Source organism: Uloborus diversus, chromosome 8 (genome assembly GCF_026930045.1).
Source record: "Uloborus diversus isolate 005 chromosome 8, Udiv.v.3.1, whole genome shotgun sequence".
Lineage (NCBI taxonomy): Eukaryota > Metazoa > Arthropoda > Arachnida > Araneae > Uloboridae > Uloborus > Uloborus diversus.
The window spans coordinates 29,093,997-29,107,928 of record NC_072738.1 but is presented as its reverse complement, the minus strand read 5'-3'; the positions used below and the strand labels follow the sequence as shown (position 1 = coordinate 29,107,928).

Below are 13,932 nucleotides of genomic sequence, written 5' to 3'. Positions count from 1 at the left end.
ACAGCAAATACGTAATAAAAACCACGCAAGAAGGAATTAAGTTAAGAGTTTAAAAGCACATTTTTTTTTTTTAATTTTTATTTGTTTAACTTGAGAAAAACGTTTTCTTAGTTTAATAGTATTGCAAAGTTTTCCAAGTTGTAACTATTCTTTAAAATAATACAATCAATAAAGGTTCTGTTTAACTCATTTTCTTTCCAAAAGTGTTAAATTCTTTATGTTTCCAGATAAATAACCTAAATCCAATATTTTATTCGGAAAAGCAAAGAATCATTTCTTCACCAACTTTAGGAGTTGCTCTATGGTATATCTTAATATACTGTAAGTTTTCAATCATTTAAGTTACACCTTTTTAAATTTTGTAGCTAACTTCTGCAGTAAAACCAGGTGCAAAGCAACCGAAGACTGCAAAGAATTGGGAGATGGAAAGACCATCTGCGTCTGCAAAGAAGGCTATTACTTTGACGGCAACAAGTGCAAAAAAGGTAAGCTCAAACACGGCAGTAAATTCTATCTTTCAATATTTTGCGTAAAGGGATTATAATTATAATTGAATCATATATCTTGAGAACTTCAATATCGTATTCGATAAAAATATTTTTAGAGAACGACCTCATTGAAATATATTTACTTAAAGCTATTTTAGCACTGTAAGATAAGTGTAAATGATGTTATTGAAAATAGATGAAGAGTGTAATATAGAGCAAATAGACTTGTATTAGTAATACATTGTACAAACAATTCAGAAACATTCCTCGAAAATAATGGGCAGCTATTGTGCCCAGATTGTGCCAACAGCGTATCTTGCGAAAAACAGGAACGTATTCCGTTAAAATTCATAAACCTTCCTGAAATTAAATAATAATTTTAAAAATCTCTACGATAAAAGCCAGTAAAGTCTCAGGAACCTTCAGAAAAATTTACTCAGGTTTAAAATAATAGCTCGGCACCTTCGGAAGACACAAAGACAGCTAAGACAAAATTGCAAGCATGTACCAAGCCCCTCACATAGCTACAAATTTTTAAAGTTACGGAACCCAGATCTTGTTCGCTCTCATTGGAAGCTTAGCTTTTTAGGACGAGCCACAACCGAACTGAAGTGGTTACATTAAATAAATACGCTCTGCTAATTACTTCTTTTTACAAAAAAGGAAGTATTGTATTCGCGAAAAAAATTTCACTCAAAAATCAAACTTAATTTCCATTTTGCTCACCTCCAAATGAATGTTGAGTTTTTTTTTTTTTTTTCGACCCGACCACACGTGCATATATACCTAAGAACGTATAGACGCCCGAAATACCCAGTTTGACGATTCCCGAGTGAATTACAAAGAGTTTTTTCGTGACGTCTGTTTGTACGTATGTATGTATGTGCGGATGTGCGTATGTCCGTATGTATGTCGCATAACTCAAGAACGGTATATCCTAGAAAGTTGAAATTTGATACGTAGACTCCTAGTCGGGTCTAGTTATGCACCTCCTCTTTTGGTTACATTCGGATGTTTTAAAAGGGGTCTTTTACACCTTTTTGAAGGGAAATTATTGTTAATATGGATGCAAACTTATGTGGTGCTATAATTTGGCGGACACTTGGCGATGTATCGCCAGGCTTTTGATCTCAAAGCTTTGTCGCCAACTTGGCGACAAATTTGGCGATGTTTTTTAATCCGGTTTAAATATGGCCATTGTTGGTGATATTTAGAGAGCTAACTCTTAAATCACATTGAAATTGACAATATTGGGAAAATAACATTTAATTGGTGTAAAAGGAAGTCATGTGATGAACACATCAGCTCGTTTTTTAAACTGATAGCAAAAATGTTTTATCAGGAAATTTTTTTGACCAAGATATGCCATTTCAGGGTCAAAAAGCAAATGATTTTATACTAAAAAAAATACATATCTACCAGTTTAAAAAGTTTGAACTTTCTTTACATAAATCGTAAACACAGCGTTTGTGTGTTGGCACGTGTCAGCTCTCAAAACAAGCGGGTTAATACAAATCTCTCTTGGATGAGACTCGAGTGATGAGCACATATATAAAAAGGTAATGACGTAATCCAACTCCAGCTAATATTTCAATGACTGCTTCCCGCAAGATTATGACAAATTGTGACATTTTTTAAAATTAATTTATATTAAAGCTGGTCCTACGGAAAAGAAAAAAAAACATTCTGAATATTTTTTTTTAATGTAGGAAAGTTTAAAAAAATTTCCCCTGTATCTTAATATGGGAAGTATAACTTCTTGCATTATTCGTGGCATAAATAACTCAAAACAGGTGGGAATTGTAATCGAATTTATGCTTAACATTGATAGAACAATTTTGTTTTCAAATTCATAAACAATGGATGTAACTACATAAGCAAAGGGCCAGCATATAAATTTCATCTATTATTTTCCACAAGAAAAACTTGGATGGGTAACTCAAGTGAATATACAAAGAATTTAAGAAATACATTTCTTAGCTTAGCAATTTTTTTAACTCTTACAGTTTATCGATTAATTTTGTGACAATAAATATGAACTTTCTTGAGAGACGCTATTACCAGTTTGTGTATGCGTTTTACTATCTTGATTGTTATTTTGTAGCTCTTTATTATGCTAGTTTAAATCAAAGCGAAAGGTGAATTGATGGTCACAAATTTTGATCACAATTTAATTTTAAAATGAAAGGAAAAGTAAAATTTTTAAAAATTGACTTTGCACTTTCCTTTAATAAAGGTACTTCGAACCAAAGTGTTTACATTTTAAGAAAGAGAGATTTCAAAGCAACATGCACCGCTGAAGCACATAAAAAAGTCTTATTGACATAAAACTATCCCATTACTGACAGGACATCGAAGGCCATATGCATAGTAAATATCTTTGTCGATAAATTGCCGGTTGGTGTTTACATTTTAAGAAAGAGTGATTTCAAAGCAACATGCACCGCTGAAGCACATAAAAAAGTCTTATTGACATAAAACTATCCCATTACTGACAGGACATCGAAGGCCATATGCATAGTAAATATCTTTGTCGATAAATTGCCGGTTGCTTCATCCAAATTAGTTCAGTTATCATCAGCGTTTCCATAAGTACTTTAAAGACTTTACTGAAATATTTACATTATATTATAAATTATTAATGATTCATGTTATACATATAAATAACTATAAAATAAATAATCAATGACTGGGGTTCTTTGTGGCTCTGTGGTAGAAGCTTTGCTTCATAAGCCGGAGGCCTTGGGCTCCATTGTTATTTTCTCTCTATGTCTATGTGCTGTGAATCGTTCTTTTGTTGTCTCCTCTGGAAATGAATAAAGAAGTTCAACCTGTTGAATAATGGTCCAAATATTTCCGTAGTGCTTATTAAGTGAACACAATAAACAACAACAACAATTTATAATTTGTGTAGTCCGGCCTGGATTTCCGATGGGATGAAGCTTATAATATTCCATTCGTTAAAATAGAGTAATAAAGCCGGTTTGCGTTTTCTGATTGCGATTATTTGCATTCTGCTTACTGTGTAGTCAATGATTTTATCTTAAATATGTCGATTAATTAGCCGCTCTGAAGTCAGTTCTAATTTACTGATAAAAATGTCTTGCATTTGAACAAATAGCTAAATTAATTCATCAAATTAAGGAATTCAAAACATCAAATCTTTTAAGAGTAGTAATTTTTTTCTCTATTTTGCATGGTAAAATTTTAAGCTTGAAAAATGTTTCGTTTATTTTTAATAAAAGTTGATCTCGAGATTTAAAAAAAAAAGCTATATTTTTAGCTACAAAAAAGATTTTTTTTAAACCGAAAAAAATTTCTACTTTTTTGCAGCTTATATGTTGTCTTGTATGTACTACTTTAAATAGAACTGGCTCGACTGAATAGAGTTTTTATCAGTAGAAGAGAGCCGATGATATCAAAATCAGCGGTTTTTTAATACTATAGAATTAAACGGCGAAAAATATTTACTTAGTTTTAAATTTATATTCTTTGTTACTTTTCATAAACTAACAATAAATATTTTTTCTGACAGTTGACCTGTGTTCAGCAAGAACTTCGAAATGTCAACAAAAGTGTGTTCAAAAAACTGGTGAATGCAACTGCTTCGACGGATTTGCTTTGAATGAAGATAATTTCACTTGCAGTAAGTAAAATGTATACTTATGCAATTGTTATAACTAAGTTTCAGTTGTAACCGAGTATATATTTGCAAAGGTTGGCTAATGCTTTCTTTCTTTACTGTAAAAGTTTTTACGATTTAATATGCAACTTTTAAAGCATAGCACTGTTTGCATTTGTTTAATTGTTAACTGAAAAATATTTGTTATACTTCTAGAAACCCAAGGATTTATCTATTGTACTCATTACATTTCCTCGAACCAACATTTTACTCGTGCTCGTTATCAGTTCTGTAGTTAAGAATCGAAGTCATATGGCTGATACCATTGCTGGTACAGCAATCATGTAGTACTGGCTGCTTTACTGCAAGTAGTATCAGTATTAGTCACGTAGGTAACTTACGTTTGCGTTAATTTTGGTCATGATATAAGATGAGGCATTGATAATATTAGTCCGTACCTTAAAAGGTGATTGCCAATGATGGTATTGGTCGTGTTGTTAAGGGCATTCGTGACAATTTTTGTCCTGATTTGAAATGAGTATTTGATAGTATCGGTAAGAATTATTTTGGGTGTAAGTTACTGATGGTATTTCTTACATTGGTACTTGCATTAATTTAGGTCATAATAATCAAACGATATATAATATCACAGTATAAATCCCTTACTGATACTATCAAATGGAAATTTGATAGTATCAGTAAGGGATTTATACTGTGAGAGACAAGAATAATACTGGTCATTGTGATCTGGGCGTCAGTTTCAGAATAAGCCATGTTATTAGAAGAAGTCAATCCTTAAACTGAAAATGATAGTTAGCCAAACATTGTGAGTGCTTACTTCTCATATTGCAAAAAAATGTAATCGTCATATCATTGAACGAGAAGAAACATTGGTGTTGTGTTTGTTTGCGTGATATTCAATTTTAGTACTAGTCGTTGAAGAAAATTTCATTGTTGATTGTGCTACCTTCACTGTAAAAACGATTCAGAAACGTTTCTGGAAATAATGGGCAGCTGATGTGCCCGCCCAATTCCTACCAGTATGATACTTTACAAAAACTCCGAATGTTTTCCGCTAAAATTCGGTAACCTTCCTAAAATTATCCTAGAAGCTTCCTGAAAATTTCAGAAATCTTACTGTTTGAAGCCAGTTGTGTTTCTGGAACTGTGGAGTAAATTTCGGTAGGTATAATGTAACAGCTTCGGACCTTCCTGATTAATTAAGAAAGTTGCATAAGCAGTAATAGGAACACGACCAAAGCTAAGCCAGAATTGCAGTAAATAACGAGAATTTTATTACTCGTCTGCAATTCTTGCAGAGTCAACGTAGCCCATACTTATTCGCTCCCTTTGAGAGCTTAACCAGCACGGACGGGCGGAAATCAAACGTAGATTGATACACTTTATAAGTACGCTCAGTAATCTTTAAACTGGGAGTAAAATATTTGTCACAACAGTGAAAAGTCTGCATTCGTGCAACTTGTAGCAAGTCTGCATTCGTGCAACTTGTAGCAAGTCTGCATTCGTGCAACTTGTAGCAATTCAGGAAACTTTTTGACAATAGTACTTCATTTTTCCAGGAAATAGATAAAAACCATTGAAATGACGAAACGTTACACGGAAATACTCAGTAAAGTGTCGGAATTTTTTACAGTGTTGAGTGTTTACTGTGTTGATTTTTTACTGTATTATAATGTTCACTGCACTATAAAACACGTTTTGAGGATTGATTACTCTAATGTCGGTAATTATACCGTTAACTATGGAGAATAGATTAATTCTAATAGTACTATTAATTAAACTTAAAAAACATCTGCAAAATTAGGAAAACACCCTTATTTGATACATCTGATTTTCTTAAACAAAATTACTAAATCAATCCAGAGAAAAGGGATAAATTTTGGCATTGCATTTTAGTTAAACTTAATAATTGTGAAATAATATTTCAGCTCGTGTTCAAGAAGAAACAGCATGCAATCGTGATTGTGGTGCTGGAGTTTGCATAAAAAGACAAGATGCCGATGCATGTGTTTGTCCCCCCGCTACACATTTGAACATCAACAACAGCTGCATCGGTAAATATCAGCCATATTTTCACAAATAATTGGTAACCCTTTTTTCAAAACCTGCTTTTAAGTGTGAAGTAATGATATAACTGTTTTTTACGCTCCTTTGCATTAATTTGAACTTCATTAAACGTTTATGAGTTATAATTTATTATGAAGGTTATTAATGTTTTTAATCATTGTAACCGTTACATTTTCATTATTATTGTTTATGTTCATTGTTTCCTGATTTTTTGCTTTATAATACAGTGCATTCAAAATTATCCCATTTTTTCCCTGTATCATACTTAACCTAAGCACAAGGAATAATTAAGTAATAATATTCAATTACTTAATATTTTTGTTATTTATTACAAAATTTAGTTAAGTATAAAACGCGATTCGGTTCCTGTAAAAAACGAGATTGATGTTATTTCCCCATTATTAGCAATTTTAATGTGATTCAATTGTTAAGTCTCTAAATATCACAAACAATGGCCAAATCAAAACCAGATTTCGAACAAAATAATCGCCAAATGTGTCGCCAAGTTGGTGACAAAACTGGACGACTAAAAGACTGGTGATATATTGCCAAGTGTCAGCCAAATTATAACACCACTTGAGTTTTAAACGAAATTAACAATGATTTCCCCTCAAAAAGGTGCAAAAGATCCCTTTAGGAACTCCCGAATGCAACCAATAGGTAGGTACACAATTAGACCCCACTAGCAGTCTACGTACCAAATACATACCGTTCTTGAGTTATGCGACATACATCCGCACATGCGCACATACGCACATACATACGTACATACGGACGTCACGAGAAAACTCGTTGTAATTAATTCGGGGATTGTCAAAATGGATATTTCGGGGGTCTATACGTTCTTAGGCACGTATCCACGTGTGGTCGGGTTGAAAAAAAAAAAAAAAAACTCAACATTCATTCAGGGGTGAGCAAAATATAAATTGAGGCCGATTTTTGAGTAAAATTTTTTTCGCGAATACAGTACGCTCTTTTTTGTAAAGGAAGTAAAAATATGTATATATAATTATATATACGTATACATTATATTTTCCCTATTCTGAACACTCATGGGATTGAACAAAAGTTTCAGATTATGGGGGTGTTCATTATAGAGGGAGACTGGATAATGCACATGCATTTGCTGGGACCATCAAAATGTGCTCAGCATATTGGGGTGTTCACATTGAAGGTGTTCAGATAGAGAGAATCCACTGCATATATATGTCACAGAAAAATTTATGTACCCAAAAAGAAACGAGATACTACCACGAATCTTGACATGCATGTGGTGTATGAGGCAATTAGAGAAAGGTTTGGAAATTCAGAGCGAAATAATTATTTTGGAGAAGTTATTCTATGAAAATGGTAAGAAATCAAACAGTTGCGTAGCCACCTCTTTCTGTAGCCACACAACTATACAATCGGAAATACGACGTGGCATCAAAACAAACAGGTCGTCCATTATTCCCTGCAATAGATCCTGCCATATTTTTGTCAAACTAAGGAATATTTGTATAGCAAAAAAAGGGAGTTTGAGTCAAAATTACTTATAATTATTCATTAATACTACTCTTCTTATTTACAGTCGTGCCCGCTCATTAAAATATCGGTCAAAGGAACATTCCGCATAATATAATACATCTTCGAAGTCCCAGAACCAATGTAATGTGTTATTTTGATCCCGGGTAATGGAATATTCCGAATATTAGAATATTTTTAATGGCAGAATGAATGTTCTACAAAGCGGGTTTGACTGTATATGGATTTTCATTCCTATGAGCAAATATTTGGGACTTCTAAATACATGTTTCTATAAATTATTAAAGAAGTATTTGCTCCACAGATTGCTTTTTAAACTTTCCAGCTGCAAGGTGTATTCTGCGGAGCCATAGGTAGACTAGTGGATAGAGCATCGGAATTAGGATGGTTCCGGAAAAGAGATACCCACCGGCTACCTACTGAGCCTTCCTCGTGCAATCCCTAAGTATGAAAATTCAGTGGTCGGTTGCTAGCAGATTAGGTGGATGAAAAATTCATAGTGACTTTCATTACTTTCAAAAATGCTTATATTACAGAGATCGTGATATATAAAGCTACCATCTATCGATTGATACTAAAAGTAGAATACAGTGGTGGTAAAAAAAAATGTATCATCCGCGCCGCAAAGGAGAGGAATATCATCCCTACTGCATTCAACACACAGTCAAGCATCCCGTATCCCAGATGATTTGAGGATGTATTTCTGATCAAGGAGTTGGTGGGCTTCACTTTGTGCAAGCAACAGTAAACGCTCAGGTGTATATTGGCATTTTGGAGGAGAAATTGCTTCCTACTATCCGGGATCACTTTACTTCAGTTCCAAGCGTCATTTTCCAGGATGTTTCTGCTCCGTGCTATAGGGCAAAACTGGTAAGTAACGATTTAAAAACCTTCATCCTGCCGTTAGACATAAATTGGCATTGGATTAATTTTTTTTTTCTCTAAACTCACACGCAGGTTCAGAAATGGAAAAATGAGCTTGGGGTCAGCAGTTTGCCTTGGCCGGGAAACAGCCCCGATCTACGTAAACAATTATCGGGGTCCTGATGATAAATGTTTATTTCATAAGTTTTGCAGAATTTCACATACATTCATCGTTAATAGGTCGACCAAAACTTCTCACATAATCCCACTGTTGTGAAAATGCGAGGGTGATGCACTTTTTTTTACCACCACTGTATCTATGCTCAAGAGACGCTCCCATCTTTAACTCCTACTCTGCTTGCGAATCAGCCAACAGGCGATAGTGTGAAAAACTACATCAACATGCGCAGTTTAAAAAAATATATATTTTCGGTTATTAGCACTGCCTTAGCCCTTGCTTAAAGGTGGTAATTTACTGGTTATTACTGAAGCTGTAATCTTCATTTTCTCGTTGAACCGCACTCCTGTTAGTGGATTCTTGCTAGAGCGAGAACTTAGCTTTTGCTCCCAGTTTGTTAATAATCTCAGCTACAATCCAGTTCCATTGTCGATTATTTCAGACGGATGAGTCCAAAGTAAAGACGAAACATTGTATATTTATAACCGTGGTTGCCGATATTCTGCATGCAATATGGGCACATTTATGCCTGATATTGCACAGCCTACTAAGCATTTAAAAAAGAAAGACGCATGACTGAAATTTAGTATGCGTAGAAAAAATGCCTTCTACTTGGAATTTTTGAATTTTCTTTTCCAGGTCTTACTCTTGTTTCCTTTCAGTTATATTTTTGAAATGCTTTTTGAATCGTAGCTCATGTGATATTTTTCTGTGCTTCATTACTGAATAATGACAGTCGTCAGAGCTTTATTCATTTATGGCCAATCTAATTTTGCATTTACTTTAATTCTACATAACTACTGTTTTCGTAATTGCAGATATTTGCACCGCAAAACGATTGCCGAAAGAAACATGTCCTCAGGGACTCTGCATTCCAGATGAAAAGTTTGGATATATTTGTGATTGTTCAAATCCTTTATACAGACAAGGGATGGATGGCATCCATTGTGAAAGTATGAATTTCTGTTAATTTACATCTGAGTTTTAAGTTGCTAACAATTTTGAAGCTAAATAGAGGGTATCTCCAATTAGAGATGAATTGTTTCTTTTGTTATCAACATTCACTAGCTCTTAAGACACGCCCCCTCTCTTTGTAAAGACTCCGTCAATAATCCCGTAAAGCTTTCTTCTAACTAATGAATCGTGAATTCATTAGAAGTCGAAAAAAACTTCTGTTATACTGGTATTATAGTCCTCGCGGATGTCCGAGCTTAACTATGGCGCCCTGAGGCGTGGCTTAAGAGTGCGGGAACACTGATTACATCATTGAGAAGAAATAAAAGGTGGAGGGAATGAAGCCTTTTATTCTTGTAGGCTTTTTGTAGGATATCAAGTTACGTGATATATTTGAAAGTAAAGTATTGAAAAGAAATCAGGTTTCTTCAGCTTGAATCAAGAAAAACGTGTCTCCTGTTCGTCAAAGTTGAATCTTGTGACTTGAGATTTTTGCCTCAGAATTTCCTAAGTGAATGATGAGACTAGTTCTCTCCAGTTACTATTTTCTGCTCTTAGAGGCTCATAGTATCTATAGGCAAATAAAATTTTTAAAAAGTAAGAACTTGGAAATGAAATAAGTAATTTTTTTCAAAAAAACCTTGCATACAGAAAAAGAGAAGAAATTAAGAACAATAAAAAATAATAATTTGAATTGTGACATCTTGAATTCAAATTATGTTTTTCGCAATCACTAGTGTGTGTTTGTGTTTGGGGGGTATGTGTGTTTGTGTGTGTATGTGTATGTGTGTAGGCATGTGTCATACTTTATGTGTGTTTGTGTCTGTGTGCATGCATAAGTGTGTGGGTAGTTGTGTGTATGAATGAGTGTGTGTGTGGGGGGTATGTGTATGTGTGTGTAGGCATATGTGTTTGTGTTTGTGTGCAGGCATGAATGAGTGGGTAGTTGTGTGTATGTGTGTGTGTCCATGTGTGTGTATGTTTTTGTGTGTGTATGTGTAGGTGTCAGTATGTAAGCGTGTGTGTATGTGTGTAGGTGTATGTGTGTATGTGTTTGTGTACGTGTGTGTGTGCAGTTGTGTATGTGTGTAGGTGTATTTGTTTGTGTGTGGGTGTGTGTGTGTGTGTGCGTGTGTGTGTGCAGTTGTGTATGTATGCGCGTGTGTGTAGGACATGGATGCAACCTGGAGACTGCTTTTGCTATAGGAGTAGCATCGTGAGGAGCCGCTCGACGGTGATGGTGCAGAGATTGGCGGTTGGAAAATAAAATGATAGCACGTCAAACACAGTCAAGTGAGAACAATAAGCAATCGTGATTGCTCAAAAATAATGAATAAATAAAAAATTAAATGAAAGAAAAAGAGTATTTGTTCTAGAAAAGGGAAAAATTGTCATAAGGAGAAAAATCAAAAATATTATTTTAAGTTTTTTTAAACAAACCGAGTAACAGAATTCGTATCATTTGCAAAATGCAGTTTTTGGTTTTTATTGTGCCTAATCTTTTCTCTTGTTTAGGGAAATTGATGTGCACTGAGGGAGGTGGAGATCAAGAGTGCTCTAAGCTCGCAGCTAAATGCATTGAAGATCCTACGGACAAAACCAAAGGATTTAGCTGCGTTTGCAACAAAGGTTCCGAAGAAGATAGCAATGGAATATGCAGAAGTAAGTCAGTCTATTACTTTCAATACAATTAGCTACAATGAAGCATTTATATTATTTTTCAGAAATCTGCAATATTGCAACGTTAAACAATTGAACAGAAATTTTAAGTTAGCATATTTTTTGCTTTTACATTTTAAATGAACAGAAGTCTATGTGAACCAATTCTTACGGTTTTTCCCGACGATAGTGGTTAATCCATCATTACCAATTGGCAATCAATAAAATTCCACCAATTTCTTGCTCTGGCAAAATAACTATAACCAGTGAATTCTATTTCTACCTTAATAACGGTTTATAATAGAACGGAGCGATTTTATAAGCTTCCACTCAAAATTATACTATTAATCTAAAAATGTAATAATGGCACTTTTAAAATAAGTTCTCGAAACTTTTGGAATGGTTCGTGTTACTTAAAAAATATTTTTTAAAATCATTTTTAAAGTTTTTGAAGGGGAGGTGCTTCATGATTATGACGTTAATTATTAAGTCACGCTAAATTATAGCAATAATTCTATATTTATTTGTCGTTTCAGGATGCGGCGCGATTCTGGTAACGTGGACATATTATGTCTATTTACTCAATTTACAGGCTGTAATTTGAAGCAGAATGCAAAATTGTGTTCTTAAAAAATACCCGTCGCAAGAAGTTATAAGTTTTTATTTAAACATTAACGCATATTGAAAAACATGCAAATTGATACTAATTAACTTAAAATGTTTTAACATTCTCGTTTTGTTCACAGTCGCTTGAACTTACTGAGGTTGTAGTTGTAGTTTTTGAAGTGTTTTTCTAAAGGTGAGAATGATAAATTTATGGGGGAGGGGAGAAGGTGTAATTTGCAGATTTTATAACTACTAAGAAACCTAATGTTAACCGTATTAAACATCATTCTGTTAAACTGTTTTAGTGAGGTTGGCTCGAGCAATAATCGTTTCCTGTAGATAACGTAGGAAATACCAAAAATCACTAGGCTCAGTTCTATGGCAAAAAAAAAAAAAAATAGCGCTAATCGAAAAAACCGCCAAAAGTCTTTCTAATTGACCTAATCATAACTTATGAAAAAGAACAACAGACTTGAGTAAAATGACGTTATTACATTTCAGACAAATGTCAACTAAAGAAGTATCGTAATGTGTGCGAAAGACTATTTGCTGTGTGTGTTCTTAGTTCCGATTTGGAGCCTATATGTAAGTGTCCTCCATTACTGAGCCGGAAGTACGAAAATCAGCCGTGTCGCATTATTGGTAAGTGCCAAGATAGATTATTGAAATTTCGAAATTTGTTCATACTGTTAAAGAGTAATTATTTGTTTGATTTTCTGCCCCACTAATTCTTTGCAAGAAATTTAAATATACTGAATGTACAGAGTGTGCCACAATTGCCGAGTTTGAAAGGCTTTTAAAAGCTACCATATGAAAGATTAACAGCACAGTATCAATACGGCAAAAACGTTGACTTTACTGTGACAAAAAGAAACTGAATAATATTTGCCTCACAAATGTTTTATATGTGCCATTCGTACTTTTCACTCCATGGTATCCCATACATAACACTATTTGTGGTTTAACCAGTTGGATGGGACTCTGAAGACAGTGCTAATATTTTGATCCATTCCAAAAACCGAGCAATCCCTAGTCCAGCACCTCCAAGGGTATCGTTTCCTTTGGAGGATGTTTGTGATCACGACCATATTTAACCTCTCCTAGTCACCATTAATGATGGTGATTCAGGAACATACACAAAAGTATAATAGAACACACACCATCTTCATTAATGATGACGGTCGATCTTCGACCGGCTAGGATTGAACCCGGAACCCTTCGTTCACAATCCGATGCTTTACCGATAACCCCACCACAGCCGTGACATTCATACTGCTGCAGATACCAATTGAGGAGTAATTTAGCAAAAGGGAACATGTCCACTTTGTAGAAAAAAAAGCATTTTATGACATGTTTTAAATCTTTCTGATGACATTAATCAAATCACTTACTCTGAAGAAATCCAAACGTGGAAAATCTTATTTTATTTAAGGGTAAAGTGTGTCTATTGACCAAAAGGTAACAAATCCGTCCACTGCACGTTTTATTTTGAACAAAAGGAAACATATCCTGAAAGAATCTGTAGTATGAAGACTTTAGATTCAAAGGAACACATGTCCGAAATCCTCAAATTTTGATCCACTACTTTTAAGTTCAAGTACTTCAATAAGAGAAAATAAGCAAGTGAAATATTAGAGTTTTATTGAAATTGGAATTCTCAACATTCAGGTTTTCGTTCAAAAAGGCACATATCCAAAGTTACAATGGCGATGTCTCCTTGTTTTTTTTTACACAAACGTTTCGTACTCTGGGTCATGATTTGCTGTGCTTTCATGCTCAATTCTGTACCCAGAGAAGTTGATAAAACTATTTTGCTCTTACGTATTTCCCACCTTCTGAACATTTTTAGAAAATGGATATGTTCCCTTTGGATAAATTAGTCCTTAATTATAAAGTCTCATTCTTGATATACTCGCTGTTACAGATCAAAATGGGGCCAACCTATTACG

The 13,932-nt window shown here is 34.2% G+C and overlaps 1 protein-coding gene across 1 annotated transcript in view; it reads left to right on the top strand.

Annotated features, from left to right (window-relative positions):
* The first annotated feature begins 11,271 nt into the window (after positions 1-11,271).
* Positions 11,272-13,932, top strand: part of LOC129228110 (fibrillin-1-like) — a 28,368-nt gene continuing 25,707 nt past the window's right edge. The window contains exons 1-2 of the mRNA XM_054862751.1: positions 11,272-11,380; positions 12,485-12,625. The gene's annotated coding sequence lies outside the window, so the exon portion shown is untranslated. The remainder of the gene's footprint in view (positions 11,381-12,484; positions 12,626-13,932) is intronic.